This window comes from Manacus candei, unplaced genomic scaffold, assembly GCF_025592945.1.
Source record: "Manacus candei isolate 608988 ecotype Guabito, Panama unplaced genomic scaffold, ASM2559294v1 h1tg000005l, whole genome shotgun sequence".
NCBI lineage: Eukaryota > Metazoa > Chordata > Aves > Passeriformes > Pipridae > Manacus > Manacus candei.
In genome coordinates, this window is record NW_026138053.1 from 12,249,001 (window position 1) to 12,269,587 (window position 20,587).

Genomic DNA, 20,587 nt, shown 5'->3' on the forward strand with positions numbered 1-20,587 from the left:
GGTTGGAACCGTGGAAGAAATAACACTGTGCTAAGAGTTTCGCCCAGGCAAATTTACCTCCTTTGGAATTAGTGTGGGTATCTCTCCATGACACATTTGTTTTAGAATCACAGCATGTTGCAATTATTAGGCTCTGGCAGGCTCCTAGGTAGGAACTGTGTCCAAGAACCTTTATTTCATCCGGTCCAATTGGGAAGAGCGTGGCAGTTTCTTTTCGTTGAGACTTTGCTATAACGATCTGAGCTTTAGTCACTGTGAGACTGGCCCTCTGCAAAGCATTCAGTTGGTGTTACAACCAGAGACAACTGAGCTCCAAAAGTGAGTGCAGACCTTGTCTACTTATTAAGTAAAGGGGCATGTGGAGAGCCCATTACTCAGTAATTGGTGCTAGCTGCCAGTTAGCATTCAGCAGGACTTCCAGCATTTGTATAGACTTTACAGCCCAGAATGGCCTGGGATTGTTCTTGCCTTATTTGCTGCCACTATAATCAGCTGATGGCTCTCTGCTTTGCAGAGCTACCAAAACCAGCTTGGTCGGACTGAAAGGCACCTGGAAGTACAGGATGTCCCCAAGGAATTCAGCCAGAGGGATACGTAAGTCTGAGAGATTTTGTGGCTAAGGCTGTATTCCAGTTTTATGGGCTTGCAGGTTTCTTCCCCTGCCATGGAAGAGGAAAATGGTAAGTGGAACTTGTGGTAGATGATACAAATGCCTGCCTGATTGTGTAATAGGTCTTTAAAGATGAGACCCTCAAGTGTTGTGTGACTCTTCAGAGGAGACAAACAGAACTTCTGTATGGAGTCTGGAGAGACAGTGTGGGAAGTCTTTACAGAAAAGACTGTGTAGACATTTAGACAAAAATGTGGCTCTGTAGGGTACATGCCACTTGCAGCTTTGACCTGGGGAAACCGTTTATTCTCCGGGTCCCAAGTGCTGCTGTTACACCCAAAGAGGCAGCATGGTGGGGTTTTGGACAGGACCACACAGACCCCCAGGCAGCCGCTCCACTGCTCAGGAGCAGGGTGGGCTCCACGTGTGCAGGGGGCAGAAAGAGGCTCTTCTCACATGGCTATCCCCTGCAACATTATATGTATATATTTTATTTACAGCATAGGCAGCATTATCCCTAGAGGCAGACTAGGCGGCTGAGCGCATGCAGCTAAGCTGCTCTCGCCAAGCAAGCGGGCTCTGCCAACACCTGCGAAGTTAAAACCTGTCTGCGCTGCAGGTGAGAAAGCAAATAACGCAGGGTGCGGCCACGGGAGTGACGCCCGTCGGTGGGGCTGGCGCAGCCACGTCCGCTGCCCCCGTGGCGGCGGCCCCAGGCCCCGGGAGCCGGGCAGAGCCCCCCGAGCCCCGCGGGCCCTCACGGCCCATGGCGGCTCCCGCCCGGCCCCGCCGGCAGCGGCCCCGCGCCAGGCGCCGTTCGCCGCAGCGCCCGCCAGGTGGCGCCCTTGATCGCCGAGTGGCGGGAGGGCGGGCGGGCCCGAGAAACGCATCCTGCCAGCCCCCCAGCCCCCGCCCTTTAATTTCGGAAGCATTATAACTAAAGTGTTTTCAGCTTATTATTATGCATGAGTAAAAATTCCATGAATGTGTAACATTTTTCGCCTGTATTTCCCTCTTTTATAACATCATTTAAATTCCTCATTAATAATTTAGCAGCGTTCTGGATTTTAATCACTTTTCTCATCCCGGCGGTCTCTATCCGAAGCAGTGCTCTCCTCCTCACCTGAAGGTGACAGGGAGGCAGGGCCGGGCTAGGGACACCCGCCCCAGCGCCCTGCCCTGCTGCAGAATATTTCCTTCATCAATTAAAAATCTAAAGCTTACCAAACCCAAACTTGAGCAGGTCACCATTGGTAAAAATTAAATTTTTCTTTGTTTGTGGTTTGTTGTTTTTTTTTTTTTTTGCATCTGAGTTTAATTATGGGGGTATTTGTTTGATAGCTTGTTACTGTAAATAAAAGAGATAAAAGCAGCCCTTCACTTGAGCAGCTCCAGAGCTGTGAAATATGTACCTAATTAAAACTATTGGTGTAAGAGGCTAATAAAGTACATATGCCTACTAGATGTTTTATTCTAATGAATCTCGGCTAACTTGCTCTGAGTATTTCAGTGTTGGTAGTAAGGGCTGAATAATTATGGAATTTATCATGAGGTGCTCATGAAGGACTACGAGGGTCTGGGAGGGAGAGGGGAGTGAAGGGCCCCCAGCCGTGGCTGGGTGTGGGAGGAGCAGAGCCCCGGCTCCCCCAGGCACAGGGATGCCAGGGCACAGCCTGCGACCTCCACAGCCGGCAGGGACCCCTGGGCCAGGCCCATGGGCTGCAGACGTGCAGGCCTGGGGCAGCCTGGAGGGTCTGCATGAGATGTGTGTGTGTGGAGGTGAGTGCTCCCATTGCCCCGACAGAGAGCCTGGGGCCGGGGTGCTCCTTCCCACTCAGATCCTCACCCCCTGATTTCCCCATTGTTTTTGCCTGGCATGGGTGAGGAGCGGGCCACAGCATGCACTCCTCAGACTCCCAAACCCAGTGCAGATGGGTTGTCTAAAGCATTTCAGATGGAGTTTTGGTCTTACGCCAGCAGCTAATCAAAGTCTTAATCCTGGAGAATAAAAAGGCCGGGCTTTCCAAGCTTCCTCCAGCTGGTTTCTGCCAGGGATGTGGATGGCCAGCACTCCTGAAAACCCTTGTGCAGTGGGTGCTCCCAGCACCATTTGCATGCAGGTTGGGCAGTGGGGCTGCTGTATGGGTTTGTTACCTGGCCCAGTTGTAGGGGCCAGCTTTATATGGCCTGCGGACAAACACCCTCAAATCCATCTGGGTCTGACCTGTAGTGAAGAGAAGTCAGGCAGGTGAAAAAGTGTGCATCGAGAACCCCTGCCTGAGACATGAGCTTTGCCCTTTGGAGCAGTACAGGCTTGTCAGGAGAAAGGGTACGTTTTGAGAAGCTGGGTAATAATAAAGGGGCTGGTTAAGCAGAGGAAAGGCCTTCAGGGTAGCGTGTATTCTTATTGCTTTTTTTTGCAACTGAGTAGAGAAAACATCCCAAGGCAAAATGTCTATTGTAGGCTTTCCTGTAGTCCCCAACAACAACTATTTAAACACTTGCACGTGCATGTGTCCTGTCAGCGTCCTCCATTTGCCCGCACTGTGGGAGGGCCGGTGGGGCTGTGGCACTGCTCTCTCCCATTTTAACCTGGGCCCACACAAATCTGTGGGGCCCCACCCACGCGATGCCGCACCCCACGTGAGCAGGAGGGCTTTGTGTACAGCCGAGCCATCTGGGCTTTGCTGTCTGTCCCAGAGTCAGATCTGATGAGTTCAAATGACTCTCTCCAAGTGTGTGGTAGCTGCAGCTGTTGAAAACGCGCCGGCACTTTCTGATCTGCACATGAATTTGGAGTTTTTTTACAAGTGCTGCATCGGCAGTTTTTCTGCAAAATGAAATTTTCACTATTGCTAATATCAGCTGGAGAGACAGGTGGAACTTGTTATCCTCCTCACAAAACCTGCCTTTTCACAGGGAAGAGATTGTTTTTCATGGCTGTACAATTTGTTAATGGGGTAGATTAAGGATAAGATTGGGGGGAACTAGTCTTTGTCCCTGACTTACTGTTTGACCTTAAGAAAGTCTCTTAGTCATTCTGGAAACCTGGTTTCTCTATGTGTAAAAAAAAAAAGCAATAATAGGTATATCAAAAGAGACAGGCATCAATATCTGAAAGTGGCTGTAAAATTTCAGGTGGAAGTGTTATGTATTGTCACAAAAACTATATCTGTTGTGCTTTCTCAGAGACCTGCAAAAATCTGGTTTTTCCTGCTGTGAGAATTCTTTCCATGTTGCTCAATCAATGATCATTTTAATATATTTTTTCTGCCTCTCAGTTACATCTCAAATATTTGTGTCTGTGCAATTTTCATGGTCTCATATCTTGTCTCTTTCTGTATAAAATGTACGTTGTCAGCTTGAGGGGATGCTTTTCCTTTCAGCTTCTATTACCAAAAATAGTTTTACCCTGTTAAAACATTTCTGAGTTGTCGACATGGTGTGGTATGGTATTAAAACCTCGTTACTCTGCAGCAAACCTTCCTGTGCATTGTGTTTACCTTCTGATAACATTTCTAATAAGAAGCCAAACACCAGCAGAATGAAGGGGATACTTACACTGTTGGGTCCAATGTGACTTTGCATAATGAAAATATGCAACAATAATGACACTTGTGTAGCTAAGAGAGAAAGAAATATAATCAAATTGTTTCTACTGGCTTTTCATCAAGGCAGAAAACCTGTGTGTGTGTTTTCTGGACAAGCTTTATTTATACTATGATCTGGAACCTGACAGCAGGAATTCCTGTGCCTGTGCAAAGTTATTTTGCTTTCAGCATGACTCTACCAAGAGACCCCAGCATACAGGACTACCCCCTTTTGATGGCAGTGCACTGGAGTCCTTGGCAAAGCTTAGATTTGAGATGCTCTGAACTAGAGTTATGGATAGAACAAGATCTTAAGAGCTAAACTCAATTACTCTTAACAAAACCTGAGGCTGGAACTTTCCACTCAAAGTATGTTTCCTAAATGTTGATAGCAGATGGCCCTCCCATCCCATAGGCCGGGGATGTGCTGACTTTTTCATTCGCAGTGTAAATTGTTCTCACATCACAGAACTTCTAATTTTTTATTTTTTAATAAGCATGATCTGATAAACTAAGCTAAATACACTTTTAAAATAAATTTCAAGTGTAAAGATCATTACTAATTCTGTTGTTCAGATTCACAGAGAAGGTTAATATAATTTCCTTTCTCCTTTGGCACCTAAGCAAAATCTGACAGCTTTAATTCTGGTATTAGAGTAGAGGGAGGAGTCTAACCATAACCAGAGGTGACCAGTAGAAGCCCTACCTGAATGTGTCTTGCAATCTATGATGAATTGATGTTCCAGCAACATTTTGTTTTTCTATACTCTACCCCTACCCATTGCCTTTATTCTGCTTTTTCCCAGCTTTACCTCAGCCTTCTCTGTGAAGCCAAAGACACCTGATGTTTGTAGTCACGTTTTTGAGATTATCTGCTCAGGAACATCTGCTCAGAGAAGTCTGTTTTCAATGTTTTGCACATCTGAAACAACTGGGGAGTGGATGTGTTGTTGCCTGGACAAGTGAGTGAAGAGAATTGGTTTAGACTAGTTCTGCAGAAGGGAGCTGTTGATGAATGGACTCACATTGAAGTCTGAGCATGATTAGTGCGAGGCTTCATCCCTCTGAGTCAATGGTCGTTGGGACAAGGCAAAGAGCAGACAGGAGCTGAGGAGACACTGCTGTTTTGGAGTCTGTGTTTCAGGTCACAGTCTGGTCAAGTCAACAGAAGTCACCCAATGTGACTGGTGCCAAAGCAGGCTTGATGGTTGTGCATGAATATTTATTCTCTGTCTGTTTATTATAAACTTCATTTTGCATTCTGACAGACTTTTCATTACACACCTTTTTTGAAAACCTACTAGACAAACCCCCCAAGTGTGCTTTGTTTTGTAGTACAACAGGCAATGAGCTAAAATATAGGTCTGAGGAAACTTTTGTGTCACCCTCTTCTTGGAGCTTTTTTCCAGATCATCCATGTTGTACTGGACACAACCCTTTCCAGCTAAGTTATGATGACCCCAGACATTGTCCTGGGTCATGCTTTGGGGCTTCTGTCTGGGGCGTGGTGCTACTGCAGCAGCACTTGCATTGCTTCCACTGACCATTGGTTGGAGGTTATGGATGGTGCTTGACCCCTGACCTGTCTCATACCCTTGTTCTAGACCCTGGTGCTAACTGGGGGTTAGCACCTGGCTAATTGCCAGGCTGCCTTTCCCCTCTCCCTTCAGATTATAGATGGTTCTTTGGCATGCATCCAAACCTAATGCAGTATGTACGGGAAGGTCTTCAGGTTCCCAAAGTGTAAATACATATGTGGTCAAAGCCCCAGTTCATTAAATTAGTATGTGCAGTGGAGACCAGCTACTGATTTATGTTTTCATCTACGCAAGGTAAATTGGATTGAAAATTCACACTGTTTAAAAAGGAGAGCTGAGATTCTTGCTTACCTTTGAGTTCTAAATTAGCAAGCACATGACTAAGCTTCATGGACATGAAAAAGCTGGTTCTGAGTTAATATGATGCCTATACCATTGATTTCACTGGACCCTTTTGTATCAAAAACCACATGTACACAGCCTCACATTGTGAAGCAAGATTAATTTAGCTGTTGGCAAATTATGTGCTGTATAAGAATGTTCTGTGAATGACTTGGATTGCAAATTCTACTTCTCAGTTTTTGCAATGCAAAGTGCCAGTAACATGAACTACTGGTTTCAGCTGAACTTTACAGAAACGTGAATGATAGGCACCCAAAATAAGGAAATAAATGGTGGAGAACTAAACAACATAAGGCCTACTGAGTCAAATATTAAGAGCCTCAATATAAATGATAACACAGAAGATAGATATAAAAGTAATGGCAAAGGCTTTAGAGCTTCAGTGTCTCTAAAAATACAGAAGGGGTGGCCTCTCAACAAAATGTTGATTTGTGATTCTCAGCTATAATTACAGGGAACAACCCAGGGTGCACTACAGAGAATATTTCCATGTTTCAGTTTCACATTATTTTAATGTTTCTAAAATCTCTACACTTTCACAACCAAAATTCTTGGTCTCTGTCTTTGAGTTGTTACAACAATAGCTGAAGTGAAACAAACTTCCTATGATCTACCTATCTTGGAGAACAGAACCACTCTGGATAGTAGAGGTAAATTAAGGGTATGCTCAGTTTTTGGTGTGCTTCCTAACTGTACCAATTCACTTGATGCAAGTGTTCCTTACTCGCATCAGTGGGATGTAGAGAGATGAACTTTTCTTGCTGATTTGCTGACGATAACTTTTTCCTTGAGTTTTATTCAACTTAAGAAATTTCCATCCTTCCACACATCTGTATTGGTTCCAGTCTTACATGTTCATGTGTTCTCCTAGACCAAATAAATATCCTCCCCGCTGCCTTTAGACACCATTTACTAGCTGAAAACCACACCACAGCTTGCTGCTTGCCCCTGGTCCCTCCCCATATCTCTGCCATCAGAAGAGGCCAAGCAAGCATTCCCTAATGCACTACAAGTAAAGCCAGCCTGGTTAGCTCATATCCATGTTCATCACCAGGTGAAATGAATCTGGCTGGCTTAATTTAAACAGATTAGGAGGTGATTTGTGATCTCTTTTGCTAATGGAGCAGTATGTTGGGTATTTGGAAGGCAGCAATAAACACTAGAGACAGTGCTGTCATCTCTTAGAGGAGCTTCTCTGTAGTCTCAGGTCTTCTCAGCACTCCCATCCTTGAACTCAGTCTTGCACCCCTCAACTTGCGTGGGTTTTCTACATATGTTACCTTTATTTTTACCTTAGCAGCCACAACTAAAGGTATATTTTGACATTTTAAATGAATCTTCTTTGTTCAGCTTTCTCTGCCTGTCTTTATTAATTAAACTTGTGTCTTGCTATTAGGTTCCATCAGCTCATCTCTTCCAGTTTCAGCTCTCTCCATTTGCCTTCACTATACCTTGCCATCCTTGAACTGCGCTGAACTCTTCCTCATTTCCCACCTTCCCATACAATATTCAAATCTGCTGTTCTTCTGTCTGATTTTACTGTAGCTGATGTGAAAATCTTCTTTGCTAGAGAAGCAGCAGTGAGGAGACAGAGCTTTTTTTTCTCTTTGCCTCATTCATTCTCCTTCTTACATAAAATCCCAGCTGAAAAAGGGCATTCTCCTCTATGATCGTAACTTCACATTCCTCTTTTTCCTGCTGTTCTTCTCTTTAAAATACATTTTAATATGTCCTCATCCATGGAAACTGTACTGTTTATGTTTGCAATTTTTCAATGTGCTTGGAGTTGGGTTTTTTCAGATGAACGGTATATTAAGATTTAATCTGAACCTAGTCAGATAATATTGACCTGCAATGAAAAAGCTGTATGAATGAGATAGCAGCAGACAGCTTAAAGTGCTGACTGCCAAGTGCTGACTGAAAAATGATACCCCAGAAGTTTGGTGGTACAGAGTAGATGGGACATTTATGAATGAAAAAGCTTTCTGATTGTTTAAATATTGTGATTTGAATTTTTAAAAATTTTCTCGATTTTTTTTTTTCTGATGTTTGCCGAAATTTGCCTCCTTCTGTAGGCTACCACATCTGATACCCACTCTAAGGCCTCTCTCTTTTGCCACAGTAGATCTCCCCAAAATGAAAATAAAAGAGAACTGAATTTCAGACTTTGAATTCCTGATGCTCTTCTCTATGCCCATTTCAGCTATATTTCCCACTGTTCAGTTAGCAGTTATCAGGAAATGTATTTTGGTTTCAAAATCAGGATCTCCTGAAACAAATCCCTAGGTATTACAGTATTGCCACAGTTTGCAAGCCACATTGTGTTAGGACCACAAACAATGAGTTGGCCCTTGCCCAAAGCAGTTTTTAATCCAGGTCATGTATATGGAAGATAGGCAAGGGAAGCTGTTTCCGCATATATCTGAGTTCCCTACGTTAAATGTGGTGAATTATTTCAGCAAATATATTCCAAACCTTCTCCTTCAGTTTTTCACAAATTCCAAATCTGGATGCTGCTCTAAATGAAAAGGAACAATTAAAATGCCTTTTTGAATGCATTTGAAATTAAATAAGTTACTGTAATTTCCCTGGGCAAGCCAGCTCTTTTGAGGGGGCAAAAGTTGCAAATGGAAAAACAAACAAACAAATGAGTGAATAACTATGGGACGTGCTGCCAGAAAATCAAAAACAAGCCTGGTAGAAGTGGGAGGGAAAGGCTCTTGTCTGCCCTGGGACAATTTGTAGAAACCAAAGTGTGGTAGAAAGTTGAAATAAAGAGGATGGGAAAAAAAAAATCCACACTCTTTTTTCTTAATCCAGACAATCAGGCTACCAGGACCTATGATGCTGATATGAAAGAGGACTGACTTCAAGGATGTTGAGAAAGAAGATAGAAATTTCCATCTTCATTGTTCAGGTTCCTTCAGCTACACAACTAGGAGGTGAGTCCCTTGGCCGCAGCAAGGGAAGGGCAAGAATGAATGATGGTGCCAGATGCACCAAGTTAACAGTCAGTGAGCCAAGAAAAGCATGACTACAGCTATCTTTCCTGCCTTCCAAATCCTGGACCAGTGAGAAATCAAAATATGGTTTGGGTCACTCTACAGGTATAGAATATGCTTCACCTCCCATGAACTGGGGATGGGAAGCTAAGGGAAGAGTACTGTAGAGCTGCTGATTGTCTGCTCTCCTAAGACTTCCTCTTAAGAGGAATCCTCAGTTGTCCATTTAGGGTACTATTAGAGCTGCACAGAGCTCCTGAAGCATGAGCCACCAGTTACAGCATTATCCAATGCCTGGTAGAGGTGGGTACCAAGACTGCTAGTAATGGCTAAAGGCAAAGCAGGGGGTCTGGTTTTAATAAAAACGTAGTTTGTGAGAAGCATTTTTCTTATTATAATGGTAAAATGGATATGAAACAGTTACACTCCACATCCTTTTTTTTTTCAGTGCTATTTTTTTTTTTTTGGAACATTGAAAACAAAACAAGCAATTGGAGGGGAGGGGAAAAAAAAGGAAAAAGAAAACTCCCTTCAGACAACAATCACCTTTTGAGTTAAATTCTCATGCTTGGTCTTAGCCCAGAGGGATTTGTCTTGAGTGAAGTTCGAAGAAAATCCTTTCAGCAGTTTCTGAGTTACTTAAATGTAACCATGGAGGTTTGGATTCAGATGCTTTTTTTGCTTGTATAACTCAAAAATAGCTTCGCTTTAAAACTTCTAAATTAACCCTCCTTAACTTTTCAACTTGTCGCCTATCCTACTGTATGGCTTATAAAATTTTAAAGCTAATAGTATAACAAACTCAAATAATGATACTGCAGATGTTCAAATGAATCTTGGGAGGAATAAATTATAGGAGTCACAGTGGGTTGTTAGTGAAGAAAGAGCGGCTGCATGCCTTAAACCATGTGTTCTTACTGGTTTGAAACAGGCCCAATTTTTTCTGCTAAGCACCAGTGTGCTTGGGTGTGGATTTTAATACTCAGTTACACATACAAAATTAAGCACATAAGTCCTGTTCCTTTTCTTCTCCCTGATAGCACTGCTTTAGACATGTCAGAACATTCTCTTAAATTTTCCTGCTTTCTTCTTAACACAATCCTGATCACTAGGACACTTAACTGTCTCCTAAATATTTATGGGCTTCAAAGTCACTGAAATGCTCTGTGATTCTCTTACTGTTATTATTTTATTGCCAGAAGATTGAGGCAATGAGAGGTGAAGCATCTTGGTAAGTTATGGTTTTTCCTTTTTCTTTGTCCAACCCTCCTGTTGCTTTCTGACATTTTCTTCCTCTTTGTCTTCTTTCCAACATTTCTGCCTCACTTACTAGTCCTGTTCTCACTGTCTCCTATCTATCCTTTCAAACATTTTTCTCCAGTTATTCCTCTCTAACAATTGCACTGAAGAGAGCCTGCGATAGAGAGAAATTATTTTTACTTTGGCAGCAGCTTTTTACTTTTATCTTTTCCCTAAATGTCTGGGATGGGTCCAGGCAGCTCTCCCCACTTTCATCATCTCTCTTCACATCCCTCGTGACCCTGAACTCTAGTCAGCAATCTGATGTCTGCCATGAGAGTGCCTCCCATGATCCAAAGCCACAATCAGACTAAGGTGTTGTAACACCATGTGTTGCTTTACCTACTTACCATGCTTGCTCTGCCGCTTTCTAGGAATTGGTCACCTGTGCCAGGTTTTTCTCACGAAATAATGGCAGTGCTGTCACCTTCTGCACGTCTCTCCTCCTTGTTCCTCTGCCTCTCTTCCTCTCCCAAGCTTTTGCGGTTCAATCTCCTGGCTGGTGCAATTTAGCCAAGATACAGGAGACTTGTATTCAGCCTCTGCCTGAGGCAATTTGAACTTGAATCTCTTGCACCCTGAATTAGCACCTTACCCAAGACATTATCTACTCTTCTGTAAGGAAGGTGGCCTGAGTCCTTTCTTCAAGTGGGAAAGCTTGAGCTTGACTTGTCAGCCTCGTAGTGGAGGCACTCACCTGGAAAAGGGAAACCTTATCTGCCAGGGCCTGCCCCAGTCAATACTTAATACAAAGTATGGAAGTGTTCTCTGAAAGAGGGTAACAAACCCCGGACTTCTTGCTTTCAGCAATGCTTTGAGAGCAAGCACACAGGGCAATCCTGTTAGTATTTAATTATTCCATACAAAGAGGGGCCCCCTGGTGGTCTAGTGGTTAGGATGTGGCACTCTCACCACCGCGGCCAGGGTTCGATTCCCGATCAGGGAACTCCCCCGGGCAGATGGAGTTTGTCAGCCCTGTAAGGCCATCCATCTAAGAGAAGGTCACTCTAAACAAACCTACGTCCTGAGGACCTCACTGACACCGTCCAAGCTCGCTCAGCCCCGGCAGATGAACCTCAGGATTAAAGGGTGGGCTCAGTTCAGCGCACACTGTGTCTCACCTAAAAAATCCACTGCACAGGCTCGAAGGGTAATGACCTTTCCCAAAATCTTCGTTCGCAAAGACTGGCCATGATTCCATACAAACTGGAACAACTTCAACAGGATGGACTGGAGAGAGACCCTGCTTGACAAGATCCTTTTAGAACTGTGCTGGTCTCTCTTTACTGCTGTGGGTCAGCTCGCTCAATACCCCAGAGCAGCAATGGCAGCTGCCTCAGCACCACTGGCTTGATATGGGACTAGGTAGTGAGGACATGTGTGGAAACTGGGTGGGAGGGAAGGGATGGAAAAGGTGTTCCTGAAGTGTATTCTGTTATCCATGGCAATGGGCTTGTAGTCATAGCTGAAACAAGCACCTGCCACTGCTGCCTCAGTTATCATTCTGGAAAGCAGTGGAAGCAAATATGTGGTGGAGGGAAAAGAAGTCTTAAAAGACAGGGCAGCAGGCTGGGGCACTATAACGGAAATTGCTTTTCAAGGTGGAAATGCAACAAAAATAGACTAAGAAATCTTAAAAGACAAAGTCAATGCCAAAGCAGAGGAAGCCAGAATGACTTCCAGAGCTCAGCTATAGGCAGTTGTCCCCCAACATAAGCCAGACACTGTCAGTGTGTGGGAGACATCCAGGAATTTTTTCTCCTACAAAAATGTTAGGGACGTTATATGTTTTACTGTAATGGAAAACTTGAGCTCTAGTGCTCAGTTCCAAAGGAGAACACTAACCATTGGAAGCAATGTGGTACAGGGGGCTGTGTGTGTATGTGTCTGCTCACCTTTCTCCTAGGGATTCTGTAGCTTCCTTCATTCTTCCCTGCTCTCATATTACAGAAAGAAGGTAATTTTTCCTGGCCATTTACTAAAGCTCATTAAAGACCGAAGAGAACAAACAATGCTATTCCTTAGAGACTACCATTCAAAGTCATCCTACAATTCTCTGTTCTAATACTTGAGACAAATTAATTATTCCTTAGTGAAAAGTGTATAATTCCTATTCTTCATTTTTGGGGTGGGGAGTGGGGAATAATAATAGGAAGTTTATATCTGAGTCAAAAGCTGTCTGTGCTGAAGGGAAATGAGAAAAACTGTGTGTTCCAAGAAGAGTAAAAGCAATTATTCTAATAATAATTCTAGGGATATTAATGTCTTTTTAAAGTAGATTGCTTTCAAATAAACACCAAAGTTGAAGGCATAGGAAAGGCTGGTTTATTTATTAATCATTCGAAAAGTGCATTTTTCTAAATGAACAAGTGTATGAGCAACTTCACTGGCACATATTAAATTTAGTTAAACGGCAACTTGTAAATGTCTAAAAACTTCTGTAACCAGAGACTAATTTGTTTAATGTGTTGAAAATGTTATGTGGATGTGAGGAGCTACATATTAAACTTCAAAGCAAAAGGCTCCAGAGATTACACCATCTTAAAGACTGCATATTGGAAAGGCCTTTATACATTAAACAGAAAGGATTTTTAATTCTCTTCTTTTTTGAATACTTGTCAATCTGTGTGACTCACGCTTAGGATTGTAAACTGTCATTTAAGGTGTGATGTCCAAGTTGAGGCCTGGACCACGATTTGCAAGGGGCTGGCTTTTCTCTTTCATCTCTATTAATTAATCCTGTCTCACTTTGCCCAGCGTACACTTCTGTTGACATCACCTTTTCCATATACTTTAAAGAGTCCCCAGAGAGATCTACTGCAGAACAAAAACTGGACAGAGAATACATTTGGAAACCATTTTATTTCTCAATTACCAACCAAAACGTATGGAAAAGATTTACACTCTATCTGATTTACACAATAATTATACTTCGAAAGCTTAGAAATAAATGGCTTGATCCCTGAAATCATTAGTTACTATACCAAATGTAATTGGTGTAAACTAATGAGTTTACTGGATGGCTGACCCTTAATTACTGATTATAGTTAAACTCTAGCCAATCAAAAATTCGTTTACTTATAAAAGTACAGTATAGTATTAACAAGCATTACATTTCCAAGCAAGCAGCTTTATGATTAGCTGTAGCACACAACTCAAGCCTGTTCAGGGCTATCAAAAGCAGCTTTTTAATAATAGTGCACTAAGCAACCATCACTCTCTTACCTCAGCGTCTATCAGACAAACAGAAGAAAAACCACATAATTAATCATCTCATGCAATAGAAATAAGGCATCTGGGCCAGATCCAGGCGGGGTATACGCAGCTGCCTTAGTCAAGAGAGCTGCAAGAGGCTGGGGATTTGCTTTAAGATAGGATAACTGCCATGGGGAATTCTGGCCCTCTGGAGGGAGCAATCTGTGGTATGGAAGTGAAATATTGATTATGTGCAGTCCTGTGTGATGTGGAGAAACCTACTGAAAAAATAGGTTTAATAATTCCTTGAACTGAGGAGTATTCCTTGGGCAGGTTCAATATGTGGTGATAGGACATTTGGTTACTGTACTGGCAATCCCAAAAATTTGAAAGTCACGATTCCTCACTATTTATTAGATCAAATGAAGAATCATTTTTAAAATAAAATACTAAATGGGAACAAATTATCTTTATTTGTCTGTGGTTGATCTTTAAGAATTAATGTTTTTACCTAACCAGGAAGACTCAAAATTTCTATTAAAAAGGTTTAAAGCAGATTTGTATTTAGACCATTTCCAGAATTGGGACTTTAAACAGATACACCAAATATTTTGATAAAATCACAGGACTACAATACTTACAGTCATATCCTTAAAGATACTTTGGTAAGAGACTCCAGTGTTTTAAAGATGCAAAAATTCTCCGTCTCCTAGATTGTTCCTGTGAATCCTAAACTTCAGATAGGAGATTGATACCAGAAGGCACAACCATTAGAAGATGAGGTCTGAGGTCTGATACACAGCTGCTGCTGTGGAGATTTAGTTGGAAGAATATGTATGTGCTGGAGAGTGCTCTTCAGATGACCCAACAGACCTCACGGCTGCCAGGATTCATTCTGTTGGGATTACAGTCTCTCCCATTTCTGCTCTTCTCTATGATGTTCTTTCTCTCTGGGGCTTGCCTTTCATGAGGAGCTACACTCAGCAGAGGACTAACCTTATCTGATGGCTCTTTGGGACAAGTGCTGTAACACTTGCCCATTTATTAGTATAAAAATTTTCTTAAAACTCAGAAAATGAAGAATGAATTAGTTCTCAGAATGTCTGCACATGGGTTGAAGTGAAATTTATGCATTTACTGAACTCCTGTTTGAGAGGTGTGTCTGAGGTCAAGAAAAGGTTAAAGTTGTTTACTGCCTTCAAGCTCTGGTCTTAGAAGTTAATTCAGAGCTGTGGTGTGAGCAGCTACAGAGAATAAGTCCTTGGAGCAGTGAATTGCTGGTATGATGTCAAGGTCCATGGGCCTTAATAATAAAATTAGTTTGTTTCTTAAGGAAATCCTAGCAGAGACTTTATAGTTATATAAAGTCATTACACTGTTTTTCAACATAACTTTAAGGATGCTTTGGAATGATCAGAGTTTGTGGGAAGGGATCATGTTTTTTATTATTTGTGGAATATCCTCAAGCTGTCATAGCTACAGCACTGCCACTTGGAAAGAAAAGACAAAGGATCTTTTGAAGCCTAAGTCAGGCAAATAGGGCATATCTGTCCAAAGAAAGCTTGTTGAATGGAATGGATCCCACGTACTTCCTGACAATTGATTCCAATTTTGTAGGAGCTAGATATTTGAGGTAATCAAGGTACTTTACTACAATTCTACAAGAGCAGATAAGAGAGCCTATGAAGTTCTACAGGCTCTGCTTTTCACAGTTCTCTGTTGGAGGATTTAGGGGTGAGCAATTTTAAAAGTCATAGAAAAGGAAGAAGCCATACTTTTCAAAACGTCAAGATTCTGTGAATGCAAAGACAGAGGAAACACTGAATGAGACAAAAACTTTCCACCCTCTGCACAGCACTGCTGGTAAGAATAACACTGCATTTCTGCTCTGCTAACGCTGAGGCAACACCCTCCTCCAATGCAGAAGGGAGACAAGGAACCACTGATTCGGGAGGAGGGGAACAGGCTATGGACAGGTTCACTCTCCCCAGCCTGCTGTCCCCGTGGCACAGAGGGAAGTGGGGCTTCTGGAAGAGACTGGTGGTGCAAGCACTGTAGGGCCCCACTTTCCTCCTTTTCTGTGAACTCTGCCTATCTGTTTCTGTGAAAGAAAGCATCAAGCCCCATCTTGTTCATGGAAATACAACATATTTTAAAGCCATAGTTAATGGATAAACTGTTTTCTGATTGGATGAGCCACACAATAAATCTCTTCCTGAGCCAAGTGCAATGCAGCTTATTCAGTTACAGTGAAATAAGCCACTGTCACTTTGCTGCACTTGCATACATCAGGCAAAATGCTTCCATCTTCATCAGCCTTGTAGTGAAATAGAAATAAAACAATTGTAACAGAATGGTGTCACTGGATCTGTGGCACCTGCTTTAAAAATAAATCTCTTAGCTTTGTCTTCACTATTACTTTCAATAAATGTCCTAGCATTGCCACAGCATTTATCTAGCAGCAGGAAACCATTATACTATGACAACAATCTATTCCATTAACATTAGCTCTTAATTGTAAGACTGTTTATAAGACAGCAAAAGCTACTGAATCATAGTAGAATGATAAAAAGAGTTATGGTCATGGAGTACAGGAGTCGCTCCAGTTTTGAAAAACAAGAAGAGTAGAGAGCTATATTTTTGTATGAAAAATAATGTAATATTCTTACGCAATACAATGTTTTCAAATAATGGATTACATCCTCAATAACTATTAAAGAGTTAATGTTAAAAACTGTTACTAAGAAACTCTTTGATAAATGGTATTGCTAAAAAACTGAATAGAAAGCTTAGAAACTCTCCTTCTTGCTTTCAGCAAGGCTGCGTTGATTCAAACAGAGAAATCATCATAACATTTGTCTGGCGGAGAGAGCAGAAGGAATGTTGCAGAATTGAGATACGAAGAACCTCACTGCAGAATAGAAGGAGAACTGTCATTCTGATCGTTTGTCATTATTGTTTCATGTCCAGTTAAGTGAACTTAAAGTGACAGTTGTGTCATAACTCCTGGCATCTATGTAAATTTCAAATCAAATATGATAGAGGCATTTCTGCCAGATGCAAGTCACCAGGCTGCTCTTCCTCTTTATTTTTGTAGCCCTCCATTTTCTTAAACTGTGCTGGTAGCTCTTAAATTAAAAAGACAACTTAAGGGGATCTCTGTTATGTGCATGTTTCAGTTCTCAGTCCATACCTTGCTTTCTCTCAGCTTTTTGAAACAATGGCCAATGTCAAATTTCCATCAGAAAGAGTCACTACAAACATCTAGACGTATTAGCTAAAACTGTGCCTTCCCATTGATGATGTATCATAGAGCAAAACCCCACGAAATTCTAGGTTGTGAACATCCCCTCAAGGCCTACAGAGAAAACAGCTCCAATGTTCCTCCATTGGTTTACTATAGCCCAAGCCAGGTATCGCAAGGGTCTTCTCTGTGCATAGGTATAAAATAGGTGGAAAACATTGCTCGTGGACTTTTCTGTGAATTACGTCATTCAGAGGTTCTGGGAGCTTCACAGGGATATCAGATGTACTCCTCCACAGCGATGAGTTACAGGTAAATAACTCATTTCCTGGATACACTCATACAGATACAGGATTGCTACTGGACACACATCTTTGAAAATAATTTCAATGCAATTATAAATGTATTTTGTGTGGACAACATCATCAAAAATATTAAACGTGCTGTTTATTCACTCAGGCATAATACTAATTTCTTCTGCATATTTAAGGTTATTTGGCTAATTAATTAAATAATACAGGCTTGAGCTAAGTTTTCATTTTTCATTGTAACATATTGCATAAGTGATGGTGCTATAAATATGTACCTCTGCATTAAGTAAGCACATTTCGGTCAGTTGACTGAGGCAGATTTTTATTTTTTCAATTCCTTTCCAGTTGATCTTTTTTGTATGGTAAATTTAAACTAGCTCCACAGCTACTTTTATCTACAATTTGGGCCTTCAAACAACCAAACTGTGCTGTCCCACTCTCTAATCTGACCATTTGTTAAAGTGATTAGTGAATAGAGGCAACATATTAATGACAGTTCTATAAAAGTATCTGTGAATAAACATTTTTTACCTTAAAGGGTAAGTTCTATATGAGTTTATATTTGTAAGTCAAAGGGTTTTTTCCTTGTTAAAGATGAATACATATGAATCATAAAAATATTCATATTTGTGACAAAATATCACTATACAGATATGTCATCACAAAAATCAATTGTCAGTACATGTTTAAGAGTATCAAATTAATTTTAACTTGTTTGCTTTTAAAATGTCTTGTTTTATTAGATTGTGGAATGTAAAACCCTCTTTCAAAATTGATATAGTATTTCCAATTTTAAGATTTTTTTATGTAGTGAACTTATTATCACATATGCATATTCCTAGAGGCCTCTAGAGATTCTCAATTTGAAACAAAGATGACATAGAATTACAAACTGTGATATCTTTGATTTAGTTGCAGAACTCACTTGCAGGACTTTCTGCTACCTACTGATGTCTTGTGGTCATATATTTATTCTCCCAACAGGAATGTGAACAGGACAAATTAGTGAATGTAATTTTAGCCATATGAGGTCATTACAAATATAGGCTTAGCTTTTCCAAAAGTGAACTTTATTGTGAATATAAATATATATAATTACTGACATTTATATTATTTGGCTCCTGTCCTTAGTTATGGGTACAGTGATGATAAAAGGGTCTTGCAAGCCCTTACCTAAGCAAACTGTGCTTACCTCCCATGGTTCTGTGTTATTGTACATAAAGTTACTCATGTATTTATAAGTAAGTCAAATCTATACACAGATTTCTAAAAGTGACTTATCTTACTCTTTTGGGCAAACAGTACTGTCTACTGCTTAGAAAAGAATGCTCTAAGCCATCCAGGATTCTTCCCAGCTTCTGAGAGGATGTGATTCTGCTGTATCATTAGATATCCAACTTAAATACTTAATCCAGTCACATTTTTAAATTGTTTGAGGCCTAAACCAGAAGATTCCATGTTGAGTAAAAGTATGCATTACTTTAAAGTAAGAAATGGCTGTTGATTTTTCATCACTGCTTCTGGAGAGGCTGGGGTCAGAGAGTTTGGTTTAAAAGTTTGTTTGTTCAAAAGGGGTAGCTTGCAAGACACGTGGATTAGCAAAGCACCACATGGAAGATTTCAAAGCAGCAGCCTCAACATTTCTCTCTAATGAGAAAAGGAAAAGAGTCCCATAGGTATGAAGTATGCAGGGAGAGAACCCAGAGGTCCCAAAGGAATGCAGTATTTAGGGAGAGAACCAAAACTCCTTTCATGAACAGAGAGATAACCCTGATGAATTCTGGACTACCTGCTATCTTAGGGGCACGTCTAGGTTTAAGAATGATTTGGATCACAGGCTGTAACATTTTCCAGACATTCAGATTGCAACTACTAAGCCAGCAATTTTATGCTTTCCTTTCCCTGACTCCAACAGTACCGCGATATAAGCAGCCAGATTTTCTTCTGCATTGTGTTTTTTATCCATTCAGCCAAAATTAAGTCTTCTAGGGTAACGTATGCCAAGTGAATTTAAATCTTGTGGACTCAAATCGACCTAAAGTTGATGGATACATTCATGCCTACTGCTGAAATCTACCAATTACACAGAACTATGTTAACTTACCATAGAAACATCTCATCTAATAGCACAGATGATGTTGAACTAACTAATTACATTATGGCACATAGACAATGAAAAACATAACGAAGATGACAGCACAGCAACAGCAGATGCTGCACAAAAGAAAAATTAGAAAAATATTGCTCTGCAAAATGCTCTCAGTTAAGGTTTGCTCTGTTAAAATTAATCACAAAAATTAGTGATGATCAGATTTCATAAAAAGATATGAACACTGTAATGCTATTTGGAAGACATCATTAAGCCATTTAAAACTCTGCTGCTTGAGAAGGTAATTCCCATCTTTTGTATCACTATCAGTTTTAAGACTAGTAAACATTTTAGTGCCTATGGCAGAGTTTCTTGGTAGAGTATCTTTTCCAATAAGCAGAGGTCCTAATGGCTCTCCCAGAGTCTGAATTTGGTAGCTTCCAGCCATTACAGGCTTAGATAATTAGACAACTTAGATTTTATTTTAGCTTGGCATTTGCTCTATTCTTGTGCTCTTAGCTGTCAGAGAGCTAAAATATCAGTGATTGTTGATTATCTGTAGTATGCCTTGTTACTTTATATATTTTAAATTGTACCAGATCCTACATAAAAAATCTAAAACTGCTGAGTATGTTTAAATGTAATATGTACATGGAGATTACATCCAGATGATATATTTCATAGGCCTATGCTAAAAAAATACATTATTTTTAACCACAACACCGGTCCTCTCCCTGCTTTTCCTCTGGAAGCTTTCCATGAGCTCCCAGTCCGCTTTATGCAGACTCTGAACATACCCCAATCTACAGAGAAAGACAGAAATAGACTTTTCTCCAGCGTTTAAATAATTCCTGTGGTGTCATTCAGATTTCAGTATTTTATTTCCTATATATTAAGAAGCAAAACGTATCTACACTATCCTACGTTTTCCCAAATACATTTTTCCGAGGTAGACAGTTTTCCTTTCCGTTTCAGATGGTTTCTGGGCTCACGGCTCGGTGCCCGGGCAGGCCGGGGCTGCAGGGATGCGGGAGGCCCACAGGTGGCGATGTGGTTAAGGCACACCTGGGCTGCGACTCCCGGGCCGGGCGCACCCGGGCTGTCAGCGGGCGAGCTGCATTCCTGTGCCGGGACACTTCCTCGTTAGGAAGTGCTCCCGGGAGGAGTTCCGCGTACCTGTGCGGGGCGCCGCGTCTGCATCAGCCGCCGACAGGAGCAGGTTTAAAACACTTTGTTGCCTCGGACATCGGGTGGACGGACGGGGCTCGTAGCTCAGTCCCGCTCCTATCACCACGGATTTGCCTGAC

At 41.5% G+C, this 20,587-nt stretch overlaps 1 long non-coding RNA gene across 5 annotated transcripts in view; it reads left to right on the forward strand.

Annotated features, from left to right (window-relative positions):
- The window catches only part of LOC127480295 (uncharacterized), a 68,319-nt gene extending 48,598 nt beyond the window's left edge, over nucleotides 1-19,721 (forward strand). For all 5 annotated transcript variants that reach the window (XR_007907828.1, XR_007907829.1, XR_007907827.1 and 2 more), the window contains 2 exons: nucleotides 8,961-9,082; nucleotides 14,350-19,721. This is a non-coding gene — a long non-coding RNA (uncharacterized LOC127480295). The remainder of the gene's footprint in view (nucleotides 1-8,960; nucleotides 9,083-14,349) is intronic.
- The last annotated feature ends 866 nt before the right edge of the window (nucleotides 19,722-20,587 follow it).